The 24,396-nt window shown below is 45.1% G+C and overlaps 1 protein-coding gene across 1 annotated transcript in view; it reads left to right on the forward strand.

The window, feature by feature from the left end:
• Positions 1-440: 440 nt before the first annotated feature.
• Positions 441-24,396, forward strand: part of cdc42se2 (CDC42 small effector 2) — an 81,164-nt gene continuing 57,208 nt past the window's right edge. Inside the window, exon 1 of the mRNA XM_038969949.1 lies at positions 441-653. The gene's annotated coding sequence lies outside the window, so the exon portion shown is untranslated. The remainder of the gene's footprint in view (positions 654-24,396) is intronic.

The raw sequence follows: 24,396 nt of genomic DNA on the forward strand, positions 1-24,396 counted from the left end.
TATTACTCCAACCTCGTAAGAGTGACAAACTGAGACGTTTTCATTTTCGTCAAAAAACTACTTTATATCCAAGGAGTGCCTTTGATTTGACGACATGCACATGCGCAGTTCGTCGACAGACGACTTGTTAGACCCGATGACGTGTTTCTACGCATGAGCTAAGCTAGCCAATTTCGCTCTGGAAAACGCCTACTAGTGTGATCGGGGACTGGATAAACAGTTTTCATACTGTACTGTCTTTGATGTAATGCATTGGGAACTACAGTGCCTGTAAATTTGTCAGGAGTGGAGCTGCTATTGACTACTACAATGTAGCACGAGGGGGCGCTGTTTGAGCGTACGATATTTTTCCTAGAGATTTCCAGTGGGAGTGTTCTTATGTCAACCCCTCTCCCGCCTGACACCGACGGATTTCTCCCTATTCAATTCGGATAGTGTGTAGCTAGTAGTAGTAAGAAGGTTACGTCCATGGTTTATAACTTAAAATCTTCAAAAAACATCGCCCGTGAAAACGGCAGGCATCGGTACCGGTTTTAATTCTGCGGAGAAATCACTGCACGCTGGCGGAGGTTCCTTTGCACAGGTGAAACAACCATTTTCCGCATTGGTGGAGTATTGCATTGGGATATCATCAGCTGAACGGCTCGATATTGGTAAGATTGCGGTTCGTTCTACCTTGATGAAAGCTTATCCAACGTTGGTTCTAGGATATATGCCTGAAGAATATAGCATTGTTCATGTTTTGGGAGTGGAAGGGAAAAGCATATTGAATGACCCAGTGTTATTTGAAATCATATATTCCTCATCTGAATTCGTGCTGTCAAGGAAATGACTCACTGAATGCTGAAAGCGTACAAAAAGTAAACCAGTACTAGAGCAAGCTGTTCAGTTGCTGGGAACACCTGCAATTTGGCGTCCCTACTAGTAAGCTACTTATTCCTGTGTATCTGTTGTAGACTAGCTAGCTAGCTCTCCAATGTGTACACCATGGTATCTAGCTAACATTATAACAGGCTAATGTGATGCTCCATTAGCCGTTACAGGATAGGTACTGTTTGGTGTAGCACAGATCATTTAATTTGGAGATACTACTGTCTTCATTCTCGATTCGGACAAACATGTATAATCTAAAATGTATGTGTCCAGTTGCAGGTGGTTCATTTGAATTTATAAAATACTCCATTGTTAAAATAATTGTTTTGCGCCATAAAGTAATCCAACAATGTGTACACCACCATCTTGTCTATTTCAAATATTCTCTCAATGATCGAGACCTGTGTGTAGCACTTTGGGGTGGACCCACCTGTCTCAATCAATGAGAGAAGATTTGAAATAGACAACATGGTGGCATACACATTGTTGGATTACTTCATGGAGCAAAACATGTATTTATTTTAATAACGGTGCATTTTCTAAATTCAAACCAACCACCTGAAACTGGACACAGACATTTTAGAAGATACATGTTTGGCCAAATCGAGAACAAAGATAGTCTCGCCAAGTTAAGGCTGGTTAAATTCTCTGTTCTGCGCCAAAAAGTAGAAATGCCTTTCCAGTAATGGCTATTGGAGCGTCACATTAGCCCATTACGTTCTGCTAGCTATTTTGACAGGTGGCTCTTTAATCTGAACACCAATTTACATGCATGGTACATGTGGCTAAATACATCTTACATGGTGCTATAGCATAGGGACAGCAGTATGATCAAATCTAGCTATTGTTTTATCTCAACAATAGTCGGGTGTCATGGAATTTTCTGCTTGCAACTAATGGATGATGCAATCCGTTTTCAATATCAACAAACTGAAAATTCAGAATGATGGTGTGGATTCTGTGATTCCACCTGTTCCAAGGATGATGATGGCCAATCTTGTAACCATACAGTAAGCCTACATAATGGGATAATAGTTTGGGATCTATGCAAATATTTCACAAGCAAAAAAATGAATTTTTATTTGACACACAAGGTTGTGGTTAGGTGATAGAAATACAATGAGTCATTGCACCTCTTATAGTCACCACAATGGAACCATTCTGTAGAAACTGTAGCCTATAATCCTTCTTTACCTTCAATTATGCTGGTAGGGTAGGGCATAATTGGATCCTACTTTAGCTACTCTCCCTACAACAGGCTGGTGTAGACCTACACATGGGAGTCAAAGGGAAGACAAACTGCCAAATTGTGCTTGACTGATACTGTGAGAACTTGCCTACATTAAACACCACTGAGGTATTAGGTGGAAATTAGTGGTGGAAGGAAACTAAAAATGGCACACTCAAGAATTTAGAACATGGGATTTAGATCAGGGTTTTTTATGTATCAGAAAGGGGCTTAGGCGGTGGGTGTGGCAATAGATGCGGTCGGCCTATCATGCACCTGAATTTTAGAGCTCCCCCATCTTGGAGGTGTAGAGAAATGTTTTGTATTTTTAAGCCAATTTCCTGCAATTCTACATATTCTGCCATGGAGCTCAGATAATTTAGCAGTTTTAATGCCAATTTTATGCATCTTTCTATGGCGAATGCTGTGTTCTTTTGCTCAAACAATCAATACAGCTAAATTAGTATTATTATTTTTAATTCTCCCTGTAACTTTTATTTTGGTGATTGTTCATTGGCAATTTCTATTATAAAAATATATAGTCCTAATGGGTCCATTTTTATAATTTCTGCATATACAGTACCAGTCAAAAGTTTGGACACAACTACTCAGTCAAGGGTCTTTCTTAATTTGTACTTTTTTCTACATTGTAGAACAATAGTGAAGACATTAAAACTATGAAATAACACATGGAATCATGTAGTAACCAAAAAAGTGTTAAACAAAGCAAAATATATTTGAGATTATTTAAAATAGCCACCCTTTGCCTTGATGACAGCTTTGCACACTCTTGTCATTCTCTCAACCAGCTTCACCTGGGATACTTTTCCCAACAGTCTTGAAGGAGTTCCCAAATATACTGAGCACTTGTTGGCTGCTTTTCCTTCAATCTGCGGTCCAACTCATGGGGCGGCAGGTAGCCTCGTGGTTAGAGCGTTGAGCCAGTAACCGAAATGTTGCTAGATTGAATCCTCGAGCTGGCAAGGTAAAAATCTGTCGTTCTGCCCCTGAACAAGGCAGTTAACTCACTGTTCCTAGGCTGTCATTGTAAATAAGAATTTGTTCTTAACTGACTTGCCTAGTTAAATAAGAAAAATGAATCCCAAACCATCTCAATTGGGTTGAGATCGGGTGATTGTTGAGGCCAGGTCATCTGATGCAGCACTCCATCACTCTCCTTCTTGGTCAAATAGCCTTTTCACAGCCTAGAGGTGTGTTGGGTCATTGTCCTGTTGAAAACAAATGCTAGTCCCACTAAGCGCAAACCAGATGGGATGGCGTAACCAGCATTCTGCAGCGATTGTGTGCCTTGAATTCTAAATAAATCAGTGTCACCAGCAAAGCACCATCACACCACCTGCTTCATGGTGCGAACCACACATGTGGAGATCATTCGTTCACCTACTCTGTGTCTCACAAAGACATGGCGGTTGTAACCAAAAATCTCAAATTTGGACTCATCAGACCAAAGGACAAATTTCTTCCGGTCTAATGTCCATTGCTCATGTTTCTTGACCCAAGCAGTCTCTTCTTATTGGTGTCCTTTAGTAGTGGTTTCTTTGCAGCAATTCGACCATGACGGCCTGATTCACGCTGTCTCCTCTGAACAGATGATGTTGATATGTGTCTATTACTTGAACTCTGAAGCATTTATTTGTGCTGCAATCTGAGCTACAGTTAACTCTAATGAACTTATCCTCTGCATCAGAAGTAACTCTGGGTCTTCTATTCCTGTGGCGGTCCTCATGAGAACCAGTTTCATCACAGCGCTTGATGGTTTTTGCGACTGCACTTGAAACTTTCAAAGTTCTTAAAATTTTCCGCATTGACTGACCCTCATGTCTTAAAGTATTGAATGACTGTTGTTTCTCTTTGCTTATTTGAGCTGTGCTTGCCATAATATGGACTTGGTCTTTTACCAAATAGGGCCATCTTCTGTATACCCTGCTACCTTGTCACAACACAACTGATTGACTCAAACGCATTAAGAAGGAAAGAAATTCCACAAATTAACTCCACTTTAGACTGGTAGTGTGTGTGTGTGTGTGGTGTGTGTGTGTGTGTGTGTGTGTGTGTGTGTGTGTGTGTGTGTGTGTGTGTGTGTGTGTGTGTGTGTGTGTGTGTGTGTGTGTGTGTGTATATATATATAATCGCACACACACAGTTGAAGACTAAGGTGTATGTAAACTTCCGACAAATACATTTAAACTCCGTCTTTCACAATTCCTGACATTTAATCCTAGTAAACATTCCCTGTTTTAGGTCAGTTAGGATCACCACTTTATTTTAAGAATGTGAAATGTCAGAATAATAGTAGAGAATGATTTATTTCAGCTTTTATTTATTTCATCACATTCCCAGTGGGTCAGAAGTTTACATACACTCAATTAGTATTTGTTAGCATTGCCTTTAAATTGTTGAACTTGGGTCAAACGTTTCGGGTAGCCTTCCACAGTAAGTTGGGTGAATTTTGGCCCATTCCTCCTGACAGAGCTGGTGTAACTGAGTCAGGTTTGTAGGCCTCCTTGCTCACACACACATTTCTTTTTACCTCTTCAGTGGCCACAATCTCAGGGGTGAGATCAGTATGTCCTCCGGTGTAGGGCAGGGTCTAGGTGAGACGGGGTCTAGGTGAGACGGGGTCTAGGTGAGACGGGGACTCGAACCTTGGATCCAGTGCAGTAAATCTATGAAGGTAGTCCTGTACATTAGGGGGGTATCTGGGGTTCAGGTCCTCTCTAATGTCAGCTTTGACATCTTGAGTGATGGTGCTGTCTTCCTCACTTGGGGCCATGGATTGTAAAATCCTTGTTTTCAGAGGTAGGATCATGGACACACACAGTGCAGTTTCAGTAGGGTTGTAACTGTTTTGAGGGGTTTGAGCACCTGGAGGACCTCCTCTGCCACTTTCACGTCATCATCAGACAAGATGACGATGTCCTTGTTTTTTTCCAGAGTTCCATCTTGTTGTGACATCGTGTATGAGTTTGTGGGTCAGTAGCTGTAACACTTCCTGCTTGGTCTTAAGCACATGAGTGGCTGTTGTGCTTCGGTGGGAAAAGGAAACCACCTTCCTGATCCTCCCAAGGAGGCGGTCCATCTGATTCACTGAGATTCCCCTTTAGGATGCTAAATTGATCACATGTGCAAAGCAAGCTATCTGTGGCCCCAGTCCAGCCTCTATCACTGCATTTACTTGGTTCTTGGCATTATCTGTGGTGGTTGGGATATTGCTATCGGGCCTCTCTAGCTTCCACTCCCGCACCGCTCCTAGCAGTACCTGTGGCAGATTTGTTCCTGTGTGACTGAGGGGGCGTGTCTGTAGCACCGGACTTCGCATCTCCCACTCCTCTGTGGTGTAGTGAGCAGTCAGTCACGTAGCTTTCTGTTACCCTGGAGACCCACTCCTCTGTGGTGTAGTGAGCAGTCACATAGCTTTCTGTTACCCTGGAGGTCCACTCCTCTGTGGTGTAGTGAGCAGTCACGTAGCTTTCTGTTACCCTGGAGACCCACTCCTCTGTGGTGTAGTGAGCAGTCACATAGCTTTCTGTTACCATGGAGGTCCACTCCCCTGTGGTGTAGTGAGCAGTCACGTAGCTTTCTGTTACCATGGAGGTCCACTCCCCTGTGGTGTAGTGAGCAGTCAGTCACATAGCTTTCTGTTACCCTGGAGGTCCACTCCCCTGTGGTATGAGCAGTCACGTAGCTTTCTGTTACCATGGAGGTCCACTCCCCTGTGGTGTAGTGAACCGTCACGTAGCTTTCTGTTACCATGGAGGTCCACTCCTCTGTGGTGTGAACAGTCACGTAGCTTTCTGTTACCATGGAGGTCCACTCCCCTGTGGTGTAGTGAGCAGTCAGTCACGTAGCTTTCTGTTACCCTGGAGACCCACTCCTCTGTGGTGTGAGCAGTCATGTAGCTCTCTGTTACCCTGGAGGTCCACTCCTCTGTGGTGTAGTGAGCAGTCACGTAGCTTTCTGTTACCCTGGAGGCCCACTCCCCTGTGGTGTAGTGAGCAGTCAGTCACGTAGCTTTCTGTTACCCTGGAGACCCACTCCTCTGTGGTGTAGTGAGCAGTCACATAGCTTTCTGTTACCCTGGAGACCCACTCCTCTGTGGTGTGAGCAGTCATGTAGCTTTCTGTTACCATGGAGGTCCACTCCCCTGTGGTGTGAGCAGTCACGTAGCTTTCTGTTACCATGGAGGTCCACTCCCCTGTGGTGTAGTGAGCAGTCAGTCACATAGCTTTCTGTTACCCTGGAGGTCCACTCCCCTGTGGTGTGAACAGTCACGTAGCTTTCTGTTACCATGGAGGTCCACTCCCCTGTGGTGTAGTGAGCAGTCACGTAGCTTTTTGTTACCCTGGAGGTCCACTCCTCTGTGGTGTAGTGAGCAGTCAGTCACGTAGCTTTCTGTTACCCTGGAGACCCACTCCTCTGTGGTGTAGTGAACAGTCAGTCACGTAGCTTTCTGTTACCCTGGAGACCCACTCCCCTGTGGTGTAGTGAGCAGTCAGTCACGTAGCTTTCTGTTACCCTGGAGACCCACTCCTCTGTGGTGTAGTGAACAGTCACGTAGCTTTCTGTTACCCTGGAGGTCCACTCCTCTGTGGTGTAGTGAGCAGTCAGTCACGTAGTTTTCTGTTACCCTGGAGACCCACTCCTCTGTGGTGTAGTGAACAGTCACGTAGCTTTCTGTTACCCTGGAGGTCCACTCCTCTGTGGTGTAGTGAGCAGTCAGTCACGCAGCTTTCTGTTACCCTGGAGGTCCACTCCTCTGTGGTGTAGTGAGCAGTCAGTCACGTAGCCTTCTGTTACCCTGGAGGTCCACTCCTCTGTGGTGTAGTGAACAGTGACAGTCACGTAGCTTTCTGTTACCCTGGAGGTCCACTCCTCTGTGGTGTAGTGAACAGTCAGTCACGTAGCTTTCTGTTACCCTGGAGGTCCACTCCTCTGTGGTGTAGTGAACAGTCACAGTCACGTAGCTTTCTGTTACCATGGAGGTCCACTCCCCTGTGGTGTAGTGAGCAGTCAGTCACGTAGCTTTCTGTTACCATGGAGGTCCACTCCTCTGTGGTGTAGTGAGCAGTCACGTAGCTTTCTGTTACCCAGAGGTCCACTCCTCTGTGGTGTAGTGAGCAGTCAGTCACGTAGCCTTCTGTTACCCTGGAGGTCCACTCCCCTGTGGTGTAGTGAGCAGTCAGTCACGTAGCTTTCTGTTACCATGGAGGTCCACTCCTCTGTGGTGTAGTGAGCAGTCACGTAGCTTTCTGTTACCCAGAGGTCCACTCCTCTGTGGTGTAGTTCAGTCAGTCACGTAGCCTTCTGTTACCCTGGAGGTCCACTCCCCTGTGGTGTAGTGAGCAGTCAGTCACATAGCCTTCTGTTACCCTGGAGGTCCACTCCCCTGTGGTGTAGTGAGCAGTCAGTCACATAGCCTTCTGTTACCCTGGAGGTCCACTCCCCTGTGGTGTAGTGAGCAGTCAGTCACATAGCCTTCTGTTACCCTGGAGGTCCACTCCCCTGTGGTGTAGTGAGCAGTCAGTCACATAGCCTTCTGTTACCCTGGAGGTCCACTCCTCTGTGGTGTAGTGAACAGTCACGTAGCTTTCCGTTACCCTGGAGGTCCAGCCGTCTGTGGTGAGGGCAACAGAGGATGCCTTGGATAATTCGTCGATATTTTCCTGTTCATAAAGATCTGGATCGATCTTCATACTGAAGTGGGTGCGCAAGGGGATTTCGTAGCGTGGCTCATGCACTTTCACCATATTTTTAAACCCTTTGTTTTCCACAACAGAGTATGGCCTCATGTCTGCAGCGATAAACATCCCAATAGATTTGGTGATGACTTAAGCCCGGTCTGATTCTGCAGCAAAGGGCTTAAATGCCGCGGTGAGAAGTTGTCTCTTGGCTGAGTTGGCTCCCGTCACTGACACACCAGGGTGATGACGCTTTAAATGTGTGGCCATGCTCCATGTATTTCCATGATCATACGGCTTTCTGTGGCTCAATGCCGACACACCGTAATGGTGCTGTCCCCCACCCTTCTTCTGTCATCATATTTGACAGGGAAGTCAAAATGCTCCCATACATGAGACTTAAATGAAGCAGGAGGCTTTTCTAGTTCTTCAGCTCCTCCGCCAGCCATGGCTGTCACTGCGCTTTTTTTTCCCGTCTTTGCTTTTTGCAACGCGAGCATCCAGGATTGATTCGTTGGGATTGAACAGGCCCCGTTCACGTGAACAGTACACACAACTGCTTTTAAAAAAAGAATCAAATCAACCTTCAGAGTAAAACACAGCATCTGTCTTGTCGTTATCTATTCACTGCAACTCTGCATCGAGATTTAGGGAATTATTACTTTAAAAAAGTAAAAGCGGCAGTAAAACTGTATTTCACACTATGATGGTTAAACTTTGCAATTGATCCGTGGTTCACATGCGTGTCGAACCGTGGGGGGTGATCCGTGGTTCACATGCGTGTCGAACCGTGGGGGGTGATCCGTGGTTCACATGCGTGTCGAACCGTGGGGGGGTGATCCGCGGTTCACATGCGTGTCGAACCGTGGGGGGGGTGATCCGTGGTTCACATGCGTGTCGAACCGTGGGGGGGGTGATCCGTGGTTCACATGCGTGTCGAACCGTGGGGGGGGTGATCCGTGGTTCACATGCGTGTCGAACCGTGGGGGGGGTGATCCGTGGTTCACATGCGTGTCGAACCGTGGGGGGTGATCCGCGGTTCACATGCGTGTCGAACCGTGGGGGGGGTGATCCGTGGTTCACATGCGTGTCGAACCGTGGGGGGGGTGATCCGTGGTTCACATGCGTGTCGAACCGTGGGGGGGGTGATCCGTGGTTCACATGCGTGTCGAACCGTGGGGGGGGTGATCCGTGGTTCACATGCGTGTCGAACCGTGGGGGGTGATCCGTGGTTCACATGCGTGTCGAACCGTGGGGGGTGATCCGTGGTTCACATGCGTGTCGAACCGTGGGGGGTGATCCGTGGTTCACATGCGTGTCGAACCGTGGGGGGTGATCCGTGGTTCACATGCGTGTCGAACCGTGGGGGGGTGATCCGTGGTTCACATGCGTGTCGAACCGTGGGGGGTGATCCGTGGTTCACATGCGTGTCGAACCGTGGGGGGGTGATCAACTACGTTCTGTTACACCACAAACCCATATCATATTTATTCTGCAATGCAGTGTTGTAGAATCTTGTTTCTCAGCTCTCAATCAGCTGTGGTCCACCACACACACACACACACACACACACACACACACACAAACCCCTTGCCCGCCTCCTCTTATTTCAAGCATTGTGTTTATCGAAGACCCTCAGCCCTGTTTTCTTTGGGGTTCTTTTGAGCCAGACACTGGCACTGCTAAAGATAATCAGAGGAATCTGGCTAAAGTGATTTATTGGTTGGTTGTGTACGTGGCTGATCCCTCAGGGGTCGTTGATCCCAATGGGCGAGGGTACATAGGCCTACTCTCACTCCTGGTGTACATGGGCCTACTCTCACTCCTGGTGTACGTGGGCCTACTCTCACTCTTGGTGTACATGGGCCTACTCTCACTCCTGGTGTACGTAGGCCTACTCTCACTCCTGGTGTACGTAGGCCTACTCTCACTCCTGGTGCACGTAGGCCTACCCTCACCCCTGGTGCACGTAGGCCTACCCTCACCCCTGGTGCACGTAGGCCTACCCTCACCCCTGGTGCACGTAGGCCTACCCTCACCCCTGGTGCACGTAGGCCTACCCTCACCCCTGGTGCACGTAGGCCTACCCTCACCCCTGGTGCACGTAGGCCTACTCTCACTCCTGGTGCACGTAGGCCTACTCTCACTCCTGGTGCACGTAGGCCTACCCTCACTCCTGGTGCACGTAGGCCTACCCTCACTCCTGGTGCACGTAGGCCTACTCTCACTCCTGGTGCACGTAGGCCTACTCTCACTCCTGGTGCACGTAGGCCTACTCTCACTCCTGGTGCACGTAGGCCTACTCTCACTCCTGGTGCACGTAGGCCTACTCTCACTCCTGGTGCACGTAGGCCTACTCTCACTCCTGGTGCACGTAGGCCTACCCTCACCCCTGGTGCACGTAGGCCTACCCTCACTCCTGGTGCACGTAGGCCTACCCTCAGTATAACCCGCAGCTGCCCTGCACTTTGCAATGCTTACACCCTGACCTGTTTGAATGTTTTACATAGCCTATACCCAGTTTGATTCTTAAAGAATATAACTTGTAAATACCTCATGTTCTCAGTTCAGGTTCAGCCTTGCGTCCTCCGAAACATGACCCTGCCAAGCCGCACTTCTCTCTTAACCCAGAAGCCAGCCGCACTAATGTGTCGGAGGAAACAACATCGTCCAGCTGGCGACCAAAGTCAGCTTGCAGGCGCCCGGCCCGCCACAAGTTGCTAGAGGGACAAGGAAATCACGGCTGGCCAAACCCTCCCCTAAACCGGATGACGCTGGGCCAATTGTGCGCCGCCTCATGGGTCTCCCGGTTACAGCCGGCTGCATGACAGCCTGGTATCGAACCCGGATCTGTAGTGATGCTTAAAGCACTGCGATGCGGTGCCTTAGACTGCTGTGCCACTCGGGAGGCCAAACAAAGTAAATGTAACACTGCATATAGCCTGAAAACCTGGTTAAAACTGTATGTCTATCATGGATGGTTATTCCTTGCATCCATAGCGGATTTTGAGTGGTTACATTTCTCCAGGCCCATCCCGCAGCTTTAAAAACAGAGGTGGGGTGACCACTTTGTTATTGTTTCAATTAAGGATTCTAGCTTTTAACGAGCAGGCTAATATATTAATAAATAAATGAAGGTAGCCTTGCAGTCAGAGGCGAGCCAGCAACTGGAGGGTTGCCAGTTCAAGTCCCGGGAAAAATCTATCAGTGAGCTGGCAACCGGAGGGCTACTACCAGTATCAAATTCTCGATGCCATTGTGTCCTTGAGCAGGGAACTTAACTCCCCACAACAACGACTCCCCGGGCACCCAATGTGGCAGCCCTCTGCCCCTCTCCAAAACCTGTCTATGTATGTGTCTTTAGGAGGGATTGGGTTAAAAGCGGAAGTCACATTTCGGTTGGACCTTGCCCAACAAAGTGATCATAATCTAATAAATGTTATTTTGGCTTTGTAAAAACCATTTACCCCCAATGGACCATTATCATTTCTCATGATGACGCCTGCTCTTGCTAGAGTTTCATGACATTTTTTTTTGTCAGAATAAAGGTTGGGGTGGTTTTAATGAATAACATTCCCTTGTAGTTTCTTTCCTCTCAGAGTACTTTGAGAAAAGCGGTGTAAACCTACATTTGTCATGTCAATGGTGGGAACTCTTTACTCGACCACACCCACTGCTTTGGCTGAAGACTTATTACATAGTGCTTCTGAAAAAAAGATACAACATGGAAAATGTTTGACTATGCCTAAAATGCAACCTAGTTTTACTAACACTGTTGCCTTTTCCCCCAGATGCTTTTACTTGCTGAGTCTTGAAACGTAAGTGGTTTGAGACTGACTGAGGCTGTGACCTCAAATCTAGACAAAACACTCTTCTGGCTTGCGCATGATCCATGCACTTAACCCAACAGAGAACCACAGGGGTTTGGAGAAACCCAGAATGCCCGCTATAACGGAAAATGATGTCCTGGAAGGGGGTGTCATGTCGTTGATCAACCCCCATTAAAAAAAAAAAAATCAGGACATTTTTTATTTTTATTTACAATGACGGCCTACTCCGGCCAAACCTGGACGATTCTGGGCCAATTGCGCGCCGCACTTTGGGACTCCCAATCACGGTCGGATGTGATACAGCCTGGATTCGAGCCAGGGACTGCCTCTTGCACTGAGATGCAGTGCCTTAGACTGCTGCGCCACTCGGGGACGCCCAATGGAAATAGAGGAATTACCTCTCAAGTAAAGGCATGCGAAATGATAGTCTCCTTTTGTCATCCCTGAACCACTTTAGGGCCCTATCTGACAATCCCCCTACATGGCTTACAGCTGGTGTCTGACTGAGGAATGATAAAACACCCTCCGTAGTCGTCCCTGCTTTGCACAATCAGACCTGTCCTACATTTGCTGTCTGTAATATCAAGGGAACAAGCCGTACTTAACAAAGAGAAGAAGTTGCAAACCTGTAGCATGACGTAACCACATCGACGATGAACAAACTCTCTAATCGAGTGAAGACTCCATTCTTCCAGTAGCGCTGCAGGGCATATCCTAACAATGAAGCTGTATATAACCCAATGCCGGCTGAAGTAGGTGTCCTTGTGCAGTTGCCACAAATTGAAACTTAGGCCTACTGCCCTCCAAATGAAATTCTCAAAGAAGTCCACATTTTTAAAGCATTATGATAGCTGGTTATGCCTATGAACAAGCTCGTCTGAACGTGTTCTGTGACCTGTGGCTCATGCAACCAACAGTACAACGTCTGCATGCGAACAGGTGAGCTTCCTTGTGTAACGCCAGTTTTACATCATATCTGTGTAGAACCTGAAAGATTTAAAAGCTCATGAATGAACTGTTTCCTTAGCCAACTCCTGAGCGCTGCTGTCAGTTTACCTAATTGTGATTGAAATCCAGAAGGTCATTATGGGTTATGAACCAGTGTAACTCATGTGCGGGCCTGACTTGTAATTGTACCAGTGCAGTAATGATTGGGCACATTCAGAAAGAGAGTGAGCAAATAAATGAAGTTTTTTTTTCTCGCTTATAAATAAGTGCCTTGGCCCTCAGTTCAGTATCCATAGCAACTGCTCTGCTTAGTGACAAGACATGTCTAGTCACATGGGCTGTCTGTATGGAGGGCTGATTTCTGCGTAAACGGGTGGAAAACGGGGTCTTAGAAAACATCCACCAGAAAGTCTTAAAAGGCCTCAGAAATACATCAACACAATGACGTGAAGAACCCTACCAACTAATATCAACACTTATATTTACACTGAACAAAAATATAAATGCAACATGTAAAGTCCCATGTTTCATGAGCTCAAATAAAAGATCCCATAAATTATCTATGTGCACAAATTTGTTTACATCCCTGTTAGTGAGCTTTTCTCCTTTTTCAAGATAATCCATCCAGGTGACAGTTGTGGCATATCAAGAATCTGATTAAACAGCATGATCATTACACAGGTGCACCTTGTGCTGGGGACAATAAGACCACTCTAAAATGTGCAGTTGTGTCACAAGACAATGGCACAGATGTCTCATGTTTTGAGGGAGCATGCAATTGGCATGCTTGACTGCAGGAATGTCCACCAGAGCTGGTGATAAATAATTGAATGATCATTTCTCTACCATAAGCCGCCTCCAATGTTGTTTTAGGGAATTTGGCAGTACGTCCAACTGGCCTCACAACCACAGACCACGTGTAACCACGCCAGCCCAGGACATCCACATCCGGCTTCTTCACCTGCGGGAATGTCTGAGACCAGCCACCGGACATCTGATGTAACTGGGTTTACACAACCAAAGAATTTTGTGATAATGCATTGCACCATGTTGCAAGGATCTGTACACAATTCCTGGAAGCTGAAAATGTCCCAGTTCCCTGCATACTCATCAGATATATCATCCATTAGCATGTTTGGGATGCTCTGGATCGACGTGTACAACAGTGTGTTCCAGTTCCCACCAATATCCAGCAATTTCGCCATGGAAGAGGAGTGGGACAATATGCCACAATCAATAGCCTGATCAACTCTAGGTGAAAGAGATGTCGTAGCTGACACACCATTCTTTCTGCAGACATGTTAAAATCTTAATGTGGAGAAGATATTCAAGTTTTTGGAAAGTGTGGTTGCATAAAAACCAGAGGGAAATTCTGTAACCAAGGTTTGCATCTGCAAAGTTCAACAACTAAATTCGTTTTTGTAAATTTTTTGGGTGTAAATGGTTAAAAGTAGTTGTTGTGCTTATAGTTGTATGGTTTGTTAAACTTTGAAATCAGTCTTTTTCTTCTTCTTTTGCATACATTTTTAAAGTGACTAATTGTTTACCGTGGACTTGTCCTGCCCTAAATTTGGGTGGCAGGTATCAGTGCTTTTGATCACACGTGGTTGTCCAAAACCAAAGCACATCCCTTCAGAGGCTCTGTTATCTCCTCAGTGGTCAAGCCCAGTCTCCTTCCACACACCAGCATGGCTGTAAACTGTAATCAGCAGAGGCACTGGTGTGTGACATCATCACAAGGGTTATCTGTTGCCGATACTACTTATCACCTCCCTGTCAGTCGGTGGTTGGATCTGGGCTGCCTGGACAGTTTTTATATTATACTGGACATGCACACTGGACACAGGAAGTAGTCTACTACAGGTCTATAGGATCTATGCCTGGCAGTGACCAATGAAATGCCTATAGCCATGAATGCAACCTTGAGCAAAACCGTGCTAATTCTGAGCTAACGCAGTAGACATCAGAAAGCTAGCACTGGGGAATCTAGCTCTTTCACCCTGGAGAGAGAGAGAGACGGCTGATATTTAAGGCTTCCTCTTTATTGCTGCCTACTTGCCCTTTCGCTGAAGGTCACGATGCAATTAGCAGATGTTTTGTCTCGACCTTAGATTTACACTAAGCAGTTGAGGCGAAAGCTTTGAGGCTTGTCTGAATTCAGTTCAAATGCATAGGGAGGAGTCATCGGCATTGTTATGCAGCTGATATTGTTGGATTGGTATTGATCATAAGGATCTGACACTAATCTGTAATGTGAGATCTGTGTAAATTAGCTTCTCTAGAGCTGTCTGAGCCTCTGTTTTTTTTAAGCTGATTCCTTAAGATATGTTTATGCAGTATGCACTCAACTGTGTAAAAATGCATTTAAAAAAAAAAAAAATCAAACTTGGGTCAATTACAAAAATCACTGCAGTACGACTGTTTTTGTAATTGATGTGTACTCTGTCATAAATGAGATGTGCTCAAATATCTGTAACCTGTATGTTTTTTGGACTTGCAGAACCCATTCGTTGAAAGACTGACTGTAGGCCCTTTGTCACGTCAATGTCTGAATTGTCTTTGCTTCCGTTGCTTAGGCTGGTAGACGCAGTAAACCCCAAACCAACCTTTCCGGCCAGTATCAAGTCCTCAGACAAATCCACACAGAACTGGTCTTAACCCCTCAAACAGGTCAGAAAGGGGACTAATCGGGGTTCTGAGTCTGTTAGGAATGCAGTAATGCAGCCTAGAGGAGCATTATGGGTATTTAAAAGATGCATTCACATGTACAGGTGGAACTGCAACTCAAAAAAAGAAAGTAGAATACTAGTTATTTGTTTGTATATTTCGAAATAAGTTCAATCATTTTCGAGCACATATTATTATTTTTGTTCAGATGTGAATGGGTGTGTGAAATGAATCATCTGAAATGGCTTGCCAAGAGCTTCAGGCCCAGGGACACACCTCTGAGCTAATGCTTTACACAAGTCATCCACTCCCATATCGTTTGTCTTCCTTATTATTATAATTCAACAATAAGGTCCGAGGGGGTGTGGTAAATGGCCAATATACACTACATGGCCAAAAGTATCTGGACATCCCTTCAAATTAGTGGATTCTGCTATTTCAGCCACACCCAATGCTGACAGGTGTATAAAATCGAGCGCACATCCAAACAATCTCCATAGACAAATATTGGCAGTAGAGTGGCCTTACTGAAGAGCTCAGTGACTTTCAACGTGGCATCGTCCTAGGATGCTACCTTTCCAACATGTCAAATTGCAGCCCTGCTACACCTGCCCCGGTCAACAGTAAGTGCTGTTATTGTGAAGTGGAAACATCTAGGAGCAACAACGGCTCAGCCTCAAAGTGGTAGTCCACACAAGCTCACAGAACGGGACCGGAGAGTGCTGAAGCGCGTAAAAATCGTCTGTCCTCGGTTGCAACAGTCACTACCGAGTTCCAAACGTCCTCTGAAAGCAACGTCAGCACAAGAACTGTTCGTCTGGAGCTTCATGAAATGGATTTCCATGGCCGCACACAGGCCTAACATGCTGACCAGACCACACGTTGATTTTTGTCCACCCACACCAGACGTGATCAGGACACGTAGGTTGAAATATCAAAGCAAACTCTGAACCAACTATATTAATTTGGGCACAGGTCAAAAAGCATTCAACATTTATGGCAATTTAGCTAGCTAGCTTGCTGTTGCTAGGTAATTTGTCCTGGGATATAAACATCGTTGGACTTTATATGGCGGTTGGCAACCAACTTTAAGATGCACTACCACTACCGACTGGAGTGTGAACCTCACGTCATCTTTCAATCACCCACTTGGGTATATGCTCCTAAAAACCAATGAGATGGTACGTGGGTATATGCTCCTAAAAACCAATGAGAAGATGGTACGTGGGTATATGCTCCTAAAAACCAATGAGAAGATGGTACGTGGGTATATGCTCCTAAAAACCAATGAGAAGATGGTACGTGGGTATATGCTCCTAAAAACCAATGAGGAGATGGTACGTGGGTATATGCTCCTAAAAACCAATGAGGAGATGGTACGTGGGTATATGCTCCTAAAAACCAATGAGGAGATGGTACGTGGGTAGCGTTACAAATAGAACCAAGTTCTATTTTAGCACCTGGCTGCCCATCTCATTGGTTTTTAGGAGCATATACCCACGTGGTTGTTTCTCATGGTTCGGGCTTGGCCCTTAGTTCCAGTGAAGGAAAGTCTTTACACTACAGCATACAATGACATTCTAGACAATTCTGTGCTTTTGACTTTGTGGCAACAGTCTGGGGAAGGCCCTTTCCTGTTTCAGCATGACCATGCACAAAGCGCGGTCCATACAGAAATGGTTTGTCGAGATCAGTGTGGAAGAACTTGACTGGCCTGACCTCAACCCCATTGAACACCTTTGGGATGAATTGGAACACTGACTGCGAGCCAGGCCTAATCGCCCAACATCAGTGCCCGACCTCACTAATGCTCTTGTGGCTGAATGGAAGCAAGTCCCCTCAACAATGTTCCAACTTCTAGTGGAAAGCCTTCCCAGGAGAGTGGAGGCTGTTATCGCAGAAAAGGGGGGATCAACTCCATATTAACGCATATCATTTTGGAATGAGATGTTCGACGAGCAGACCTCCACATACTTTGGCCATGTAGTGTACCACGGCTAAGGACTGTTCTTAACGCAACGCTGAGTGCCTGGATATAGCCCTTAGCTGTGGTATGTTGGCCATATACCACAACCCCCCCACCCCACCTCGAGGTGCCTTACAGCTATTATAAACTGGTTACCATTGTAATTAGAGCACTAAAAATAAATGTTTTGTCATACCCGTAGTATACGGTCTTATATACCACTAATGCCAATCAACATTCGTTGCTTGACCCACCCAGTTTCTAATTAATATTAATCCATAAAGACCCTTTTTAAGTCATCCAGGCCCTACCTCTAGTTTTACCTTGTTCAACTTGAGGTTTTTGTTATCCCAACACGCGCACACAGTGTAGGCTTACGTTTTCCCCTGAGAGCATTGTACTGCTAAGCAGTGTGTTTGTAGTCAACACTGCAGGATGCTCAGTAACCCTCTAATCTAATCTAGCACCCATATGTTTCTTTTTAAGACGTTTAAGACCCTTCCCTCTGTAAAAGGCTATCAGTCATAGATTCCAAGTATAATTGTCCCTTGGGGCTCGTGTTGAGTTGTAACCTTTTATGTAATTTACAATGCATGTGTACTGGAAGCATGTAGATAGACAGTGGCAAGAAAAAGTATGTGAACCCTTTGGAATTACCTGGAATTCTGCATAAATTGGTCATAAAATTTGATCTGATCTTCATCTAGGTCACAACAATAGACAAAACCGTCTGCTTAAACTAATAACGCACAAACAATATGTTTCCATGTCTTTATTGAACACACCGTGTAAACATTCACAATGCAGGTTGGGAAAAGTATGTGAACCCTTGGATTTAATAACTGGTTGACCCTCCTTTGGCAGCAATAACCTCAACCAAACGTTTTCTGTAGTTGCGGATCAGACCTGCACAGCCAGGAGGAATTTTGGACCATTCCTCTTTACAAAACTGTTTCAGCTCAGCAATTTTCTTGAGATGTCGAGTGTGAACTTCTCTCTTGAGGTCATGCCACAGCATCTCAATGGAGTAAAGGTCAGGACTCTGACTGGGCCACTCCAGAAGGCGTATTTTCTTTTGTTGAAGCCATTCTGTTTATTTACTGTGTTTTGGGTCGTTGTCCTGTTGCATCACACAACTTCTGTTGAGCTTCAATTGGTGGACAGATAGCCTAACATTCTTCTGCAAAATGTCTTGATAAACTTGAATTAATTTTTCCATCGATGATAGCAAGCTGTCCAGGCCCTGAGGCAGCAAAGCAGCACCAAACCATGATGCTCCCTCCACCATACTTTACAGTTGGGATGAGGTTTTGATGTTGGTGTGCTGTGCCTTTTTCCTCCACACATAGTGTTGTGTGTGCTTTCCAAACAACTCAACTGTAGTTTCATCTGTCTGGCTTCTTCCATGGTGTCCTCCCATGAACCCCATTCTTGTTTAGTGTTTTATATATCGTAGACTTATCAACAGAGATGTTAGCATGTTCCAGAGATTTCTGTAAGTCTTTAGCTGACACTAGGATTCTTCTTAACCTCATTGAGCATTCTGCGCTGTGCTCTTGCAGTCAACGGCCACTTCTAGGGAGAGTAGCAACAGTGTCAGCACTTTCTCCATTTATAGACAATTTGTCTTACTGTGGACTGATGAACATCAAGGCTTTTAGAAATAGTTTTGTAACCTTTTCCAGCTTTATGCAAGTCAACAATTCTTAATCTTAGGTCTTCTGAGATCTCTTTGTTTGAGGCATGGTTCACATCAGGCAATGCATCTTGTGAATAGCAAACTCAAATTTGGTGAGTTTTTTTATAAGGCAATGCAGCTCTAACCAACATCTCCAATCTCTCGTCTCATTGATTGGACTCCAGGTTAGCTGACTCCTGACTCCAATTAGCTTTTGGAGAAGTCATTAGCCTAGGGGTTCACATACTTTTTCCAACCTACACTGTGAATTTTTAAATGATGTATTCAATATAGACCTGAAATTCAATAATGTTTTTATTTGTTTAAGCACACTGTCTATTGTTGTGACTTAGATGAAGATCAAATTTGATGACAAATTTATGCAGAAATCCAGGTAATTTCAAAGGGTTCACATACTTTTTCTTGCCACTGTATGTGCCCTTTTTATATGGTTCCAGTCCAACCAACACTCGTTCGAATCTCCGCTACTCCCATGTTTGAGTGGTTTTTCAGCGAGGATTTTAATGGGGGTTTTCATTCTTTGCCAACACGTCTTGTTTCATCACGTGTTGAATATGTTCACTGCAGACCTACTCCATGGCTTCAGTGAACCACCAGACAGACACAGCAGAGATGTAATGGAAATGTGCAATCGGACATTAACAACATATGTCTACACTCGCTATGTGCTCGACCTGTGAGTTTTCCCCATGACTATTCATTAGTCTGACCGGGTTGGATGTGTTATATCACTGTCCTGAGACTGAAGCCAAGGGGTTAACACACATCTGGAGCGCACGCTTGTCACTGGGCCTTTTTTAATTTATTTTAAACACCCAGAGCATTACGTACTCCGTGCGATGCCAATCAACCGAGTTACAACTCCATCTGCAAATAAAAAAAAATAAGACCTGGACAGTGGATACTGTAGACACTAAATATGGCGCCATTTAGAATTAGATATGTCTAGGACTTTCTGTCTTAGGCCAACTGTCAATGTATGCTGGCTACTCCACATTTTGATCCTTTCGGTCGGACTACTCGGATCACCGTGTGATTTTAATTGGAATTTAACATTCGGTATTACGGAAATTATTTAACTAGTGAGGAAGTAGCTACTCTGAACTTGCACTGATAACAGTGACCAAATTTGTCCGAAATTTGCTCGGTCGCACTGCATCTCAGTTCCATTAACATTGAACTTCCATTAACATTATCAAATAGGCTGCATGTTAGAGAAGCTCTCCCTCAAGACCACAGTACTGTAAAAGTTTATTTTTATTTTTAATCCCACCGAATCCATTGTTTGTACTTCCTGTGATTGTGAAGTACAGTGGTCAGGATACTCTTAGCCTAACTAATGTGACGTACCCTTATCAGACCATAAAAAATGTTAGTTTGTTGTGACTAGGGAACTTATTTGACCCTAAGATGACCCCATTGAATGGTCTTAAACAGTGTTATGAATCCATTTTATTGACTCCAAGCTTTGCACCAATTTTGAAGGATTGTAGTGGACCATGTTTAGACTAAACTATTTTGCTAGCTGAGGCCCTCGTCCACAACAGTGAGAAATACACTACATACTTTTGTTTATGTAGACACCTGCTCGTCGAACATCTCATTCCAAAATCACAGGAGATTTTAATATGTAGTTGGTCCCTCCTTTGCTGCTATAACAGCCTCTACTCTTCTGGGAAGGCTTTCCACTAGATGTTGTGACATTACTGCGGGGACTTGCTTCCATTTAGCCACACGCATTCGTGAGGTCTGGCACTGATGATAGGCCTGGCTCGCAGTCAAGTGCTCGTGCTCCAGAGTTTATTGGTGGCGACTTTTACAACTCCAGCCGACGCTTGGCATTGCGCATGGTGATATTAGGCTTGTGTGAAGCTGCTCGGCCATGGAAACCCATTTCATTTTTAAATTTTATTTCGCCTTTATTTAACCAGGTAGGCTAGTTGAGAACAAGTTCTCATTTACAACTGCGACCTGGCCAAGATAAAGCAAAGCAGTGCGACACAAACAACAAGAGTTACACATAGAATAAACAGAGTCAATAATACAATAGAAAAAGTCTATATACAGTGTGTGCAAATGAGGTAGGATAATGGAGGTAAGGCAATAAATAGGCCATAGTGGCGAAATAATTACAATATAGCAATTTAACACTGGAGTGATAGATGTACAGAAGATGAATGTGCAAGTAGAGCTACTGGGGTGCAAAGGAGCAAAATAAATAACAGTATGGGGATGAGGTATTTGGGTGGGCTATTTACAGATGTGCTATGTGCAGTGATCTGTGAGCTGCTCTGATAGCTGTTGCTTAAAGTTAGTGAGGGAGATATGAGTCTCCAGCTTCAGTGATTTCTGCAGTTTGTTCCAGTCACTGGCAGCAGAGAACTGGAAGGAAAGGCTGCCAAAGGCGGAATTGGCTTTGGGGGATGACCAGTGACATATACCTGCTGGAGTGCGTGCTACGGGTGGATGCTGCTATGGTGACCAGTGAGCTGAAAAGGTGGGGCTTTACCTAGCAAAGACTTATAGATGACCTGGAGCCAGTGGGTTTGGCGACGAATATGAAGCAAGGGCCAGCCAGCGAGAGTCAGCCAACGAGAGCATACAGGTCGCAGTGGTGGGTAGTATATGGGGCTTTGGTGACAAAACGGATGGCACTGTGATAGACTGCATCCAATTTGCTGAGTAGTGTTGGAAGCTATTTTGTAAATGACATCGCCGAAGTCAAGGATCGGTAGCATAGTCAGTTTTACGAGGGTATGTTTGGCAGCAAGAGTGAAGGATGCTTTGTTGCCAAGCCGATTCTAGATTTAATCGGTTGAATAGCATGCATTTAGTTTTACTTGCATTTAAGAGCAGTTGGAGGCCACGGAAGGAAAGTTGTATGGCATTGAAGCTCGTCTGGAGGTTTGTTAACAGTGTCCAAAGAAGGGCCAGAAGTATACAGAATGGTGTCGTCTACGTAGAGGTGGATCCGAGAATCACCAGCAGCAAGAGTCGGCCTGAGAATTGAGCCCTGTGGCACCCCCATAGACTGCCAGATGTACGGACAACAGGCCCTCCGATTTGACACACTGAACTCTGTCTGAGAAGTAGTTGGTGAACCAGGCGAGGCAGTCATTTGAGAAACCAAGGCTGTTGAGTGTGCCAATAAGAATGTGGTGATTGACAGAGTCGAAAGCCTTGGCCAGGTCGATGAATACAGCTGCACAGTATTGTCTCTTATCGATGGCGGTTATGATATCAGTACCGATGGCGGTTATGATAGACCTAGACTTCTTGAAGCTCCCGACGAACAGTTATTGTGCTGATGTTGCTTCCAGAGGTACTTTGGTGTTGCAACCGAGGACAGACTATTACATGCTGATCTGTTGTTGCTCCTAGATGTTTCCACTTCACAATTACAGCACTTACAGTTGACCGGGGTCAGATCTAGCAAGGCAGAAATTTTATGAACTGACTTGTTTTCGAAAGGTGGCATGACGGCGCTACGTTGAAAGTCACTGAGCTCTTCGGTAAGGCCATTCTACTGCCAATGTTTGTCTATGGAGATTGCATGGCTGTGTGCTCGATTTTATACATGTCAGGAGCGGGTGTGGTTGAAATAGCCGAATCCTCTCATTTAAAGGGGTGGCCACATACTTTTGTGTGTGTGTGTAGTATGTCAACCAATATTGATGTTCCAAGTTTCCTTGTCGGAGGCATCCAACATTGCACATATAGGTTTGGATTAAAAGCCAGAAAATCTGTGACAGAGATGGCCACCACTCCTTTCACTAGAACCAACAGCTAAAGACACAGCAATTATCTCCTGTCTCTCGTTGCCATGGTGGTGGTGCATTCTTCACTTAATGAAGGTCTCTGCCTTTGAGGACAGGCGAGCTGAATCTGCAGATAGCTGAAACAGCTTTTTTTAATGAAAGTACCCGGAGGGATATCGGTGTGATCCGTTCGAGACTAATCGCAAAATCCTGCCTCTTGATCCATTTACTGTCTGGCGAGAAGGAACCCAATCATCCCGCTAGCTCGAATTTCATACTCTGCCGTGAACATTTTAACTGTAAGTAAAGGCTTTAATACTGTGGGTCTAGTTATAATTTTGGAACCCAGCCCAGACCCGAAATGAGGGCTCGATTAATCTCCTTGCTCATACCTTTTAGGTTTTCTGATTATGAGATTCAACATTGCTGTGGTCAAAGTGGAATCTCCATTTCTCAAGCTGAATCCCCAGAGACCTAGACTTAGGCTACTTAGGCTACTTGTTACCTCATACTGGTTCTGTAGGTCATCTCTAGTTCCACAATTTAGTTGAGCTGTCGTCTATTGAGAGTACTTTTGAATTTCCTTGTGACCCGCCTCAGAAATAAAACCACATCTAGTCAGAACCCAGGCTTTTTAACTGCAACCCACCAGTCAAATGAAAAAGGGAAAGGCCAGCTACGCTATGAGACAAGGCAACATAAGCAGATATTATTAAATAGATAAAACAGATCCTTGACCCTAACTGATCGTTAATTTACCAAACAATTTATTTTATAAAGCCTTTTTTTTACATCAGCAGTTGTCACAAAGTGCTATACAGATACCCAGCCTAAAACCCTGAAGAACAAGCAATGCGGAGGCCAGAAGCACAGTGGCTAGAGTAAACTCCCTAGTAGGCAGGAACCTGAGAAAGAAACCTAGAGAGGAGCCAGGCTCCAAGTGGTGGCCAGTCCTCTTCTGGCTGTAATACTTACTGACTGTCAGTTCTGTGTGAAACTGAGAACCTTGCAGGGACTCTCTGTTACATATTGCATTGTCTGCGTGCTGCTATGCTGTAGAGCACCTGATCAATAACTAAGGAAAGCTGACTCGTAAGCTGCAGCAGAGATAAACTGGTTGATGATGCACCCATTACGCTGAAATATATCATGAAAAGATACCACATCATTACCACTTTTGCATTCAAACATGTTTTGAAATATTGTCTGTTTTATTGCAGGCCTGATTTAGAAGAATGGTGAGCCTATAGTCTACTTTGAGGATCCTGGTTTCTACACACAAAAGCCCCTGTTTGTTAGTAGCAGCATCAACCTTGGGATTCTGAAGTCATTATGGTCAAACTTGTTATTATGGAAATGGTTATGATAGACTTGTTATTAAAGCATTAAGCTTTTCCGAGTACTCCTTCTCTTGCAGCATTACTTGATCGCGGAAAATACAATTGTAACGTAGACATATAATGGTGCTATATATTTGCTTATTTCTCGAGTGATGTTTTCATTGACAGATGGATGTAAGCAAATCTTGTTAACAGGACAGTAACCCAACAACAACCATGAGGCATAGGAGACTTGAGATCATGTCTTGCTCTTGCCTTTCCTCAAATCATCTGACCCAACTGCCTTAGGAGTTGTCAGTCAGTTGACACAAACTATAAGGCGGGGGGGGGGGGTGTAAACTTGGTTGTCATGGTTGATTACAAACAATGGAACATTGTGTGCATGCTC

The sequence above is a fragment of the Salvelinus namaycush genome, chromosome 31, assembly GCF_016432855.1.
Source record: "Salvelinus namaycush isolate Seneca chromosome 31, SaNama_1.0, whole genome shotgun sequence".
In the NCBI taxonomy this organism is placed as follows: Eukaryota; Metazoa; Chordata; class Actinopteri; order Salmoniformes; family Salmonidae; genus Salvelinus; species Salvelinus namaycush.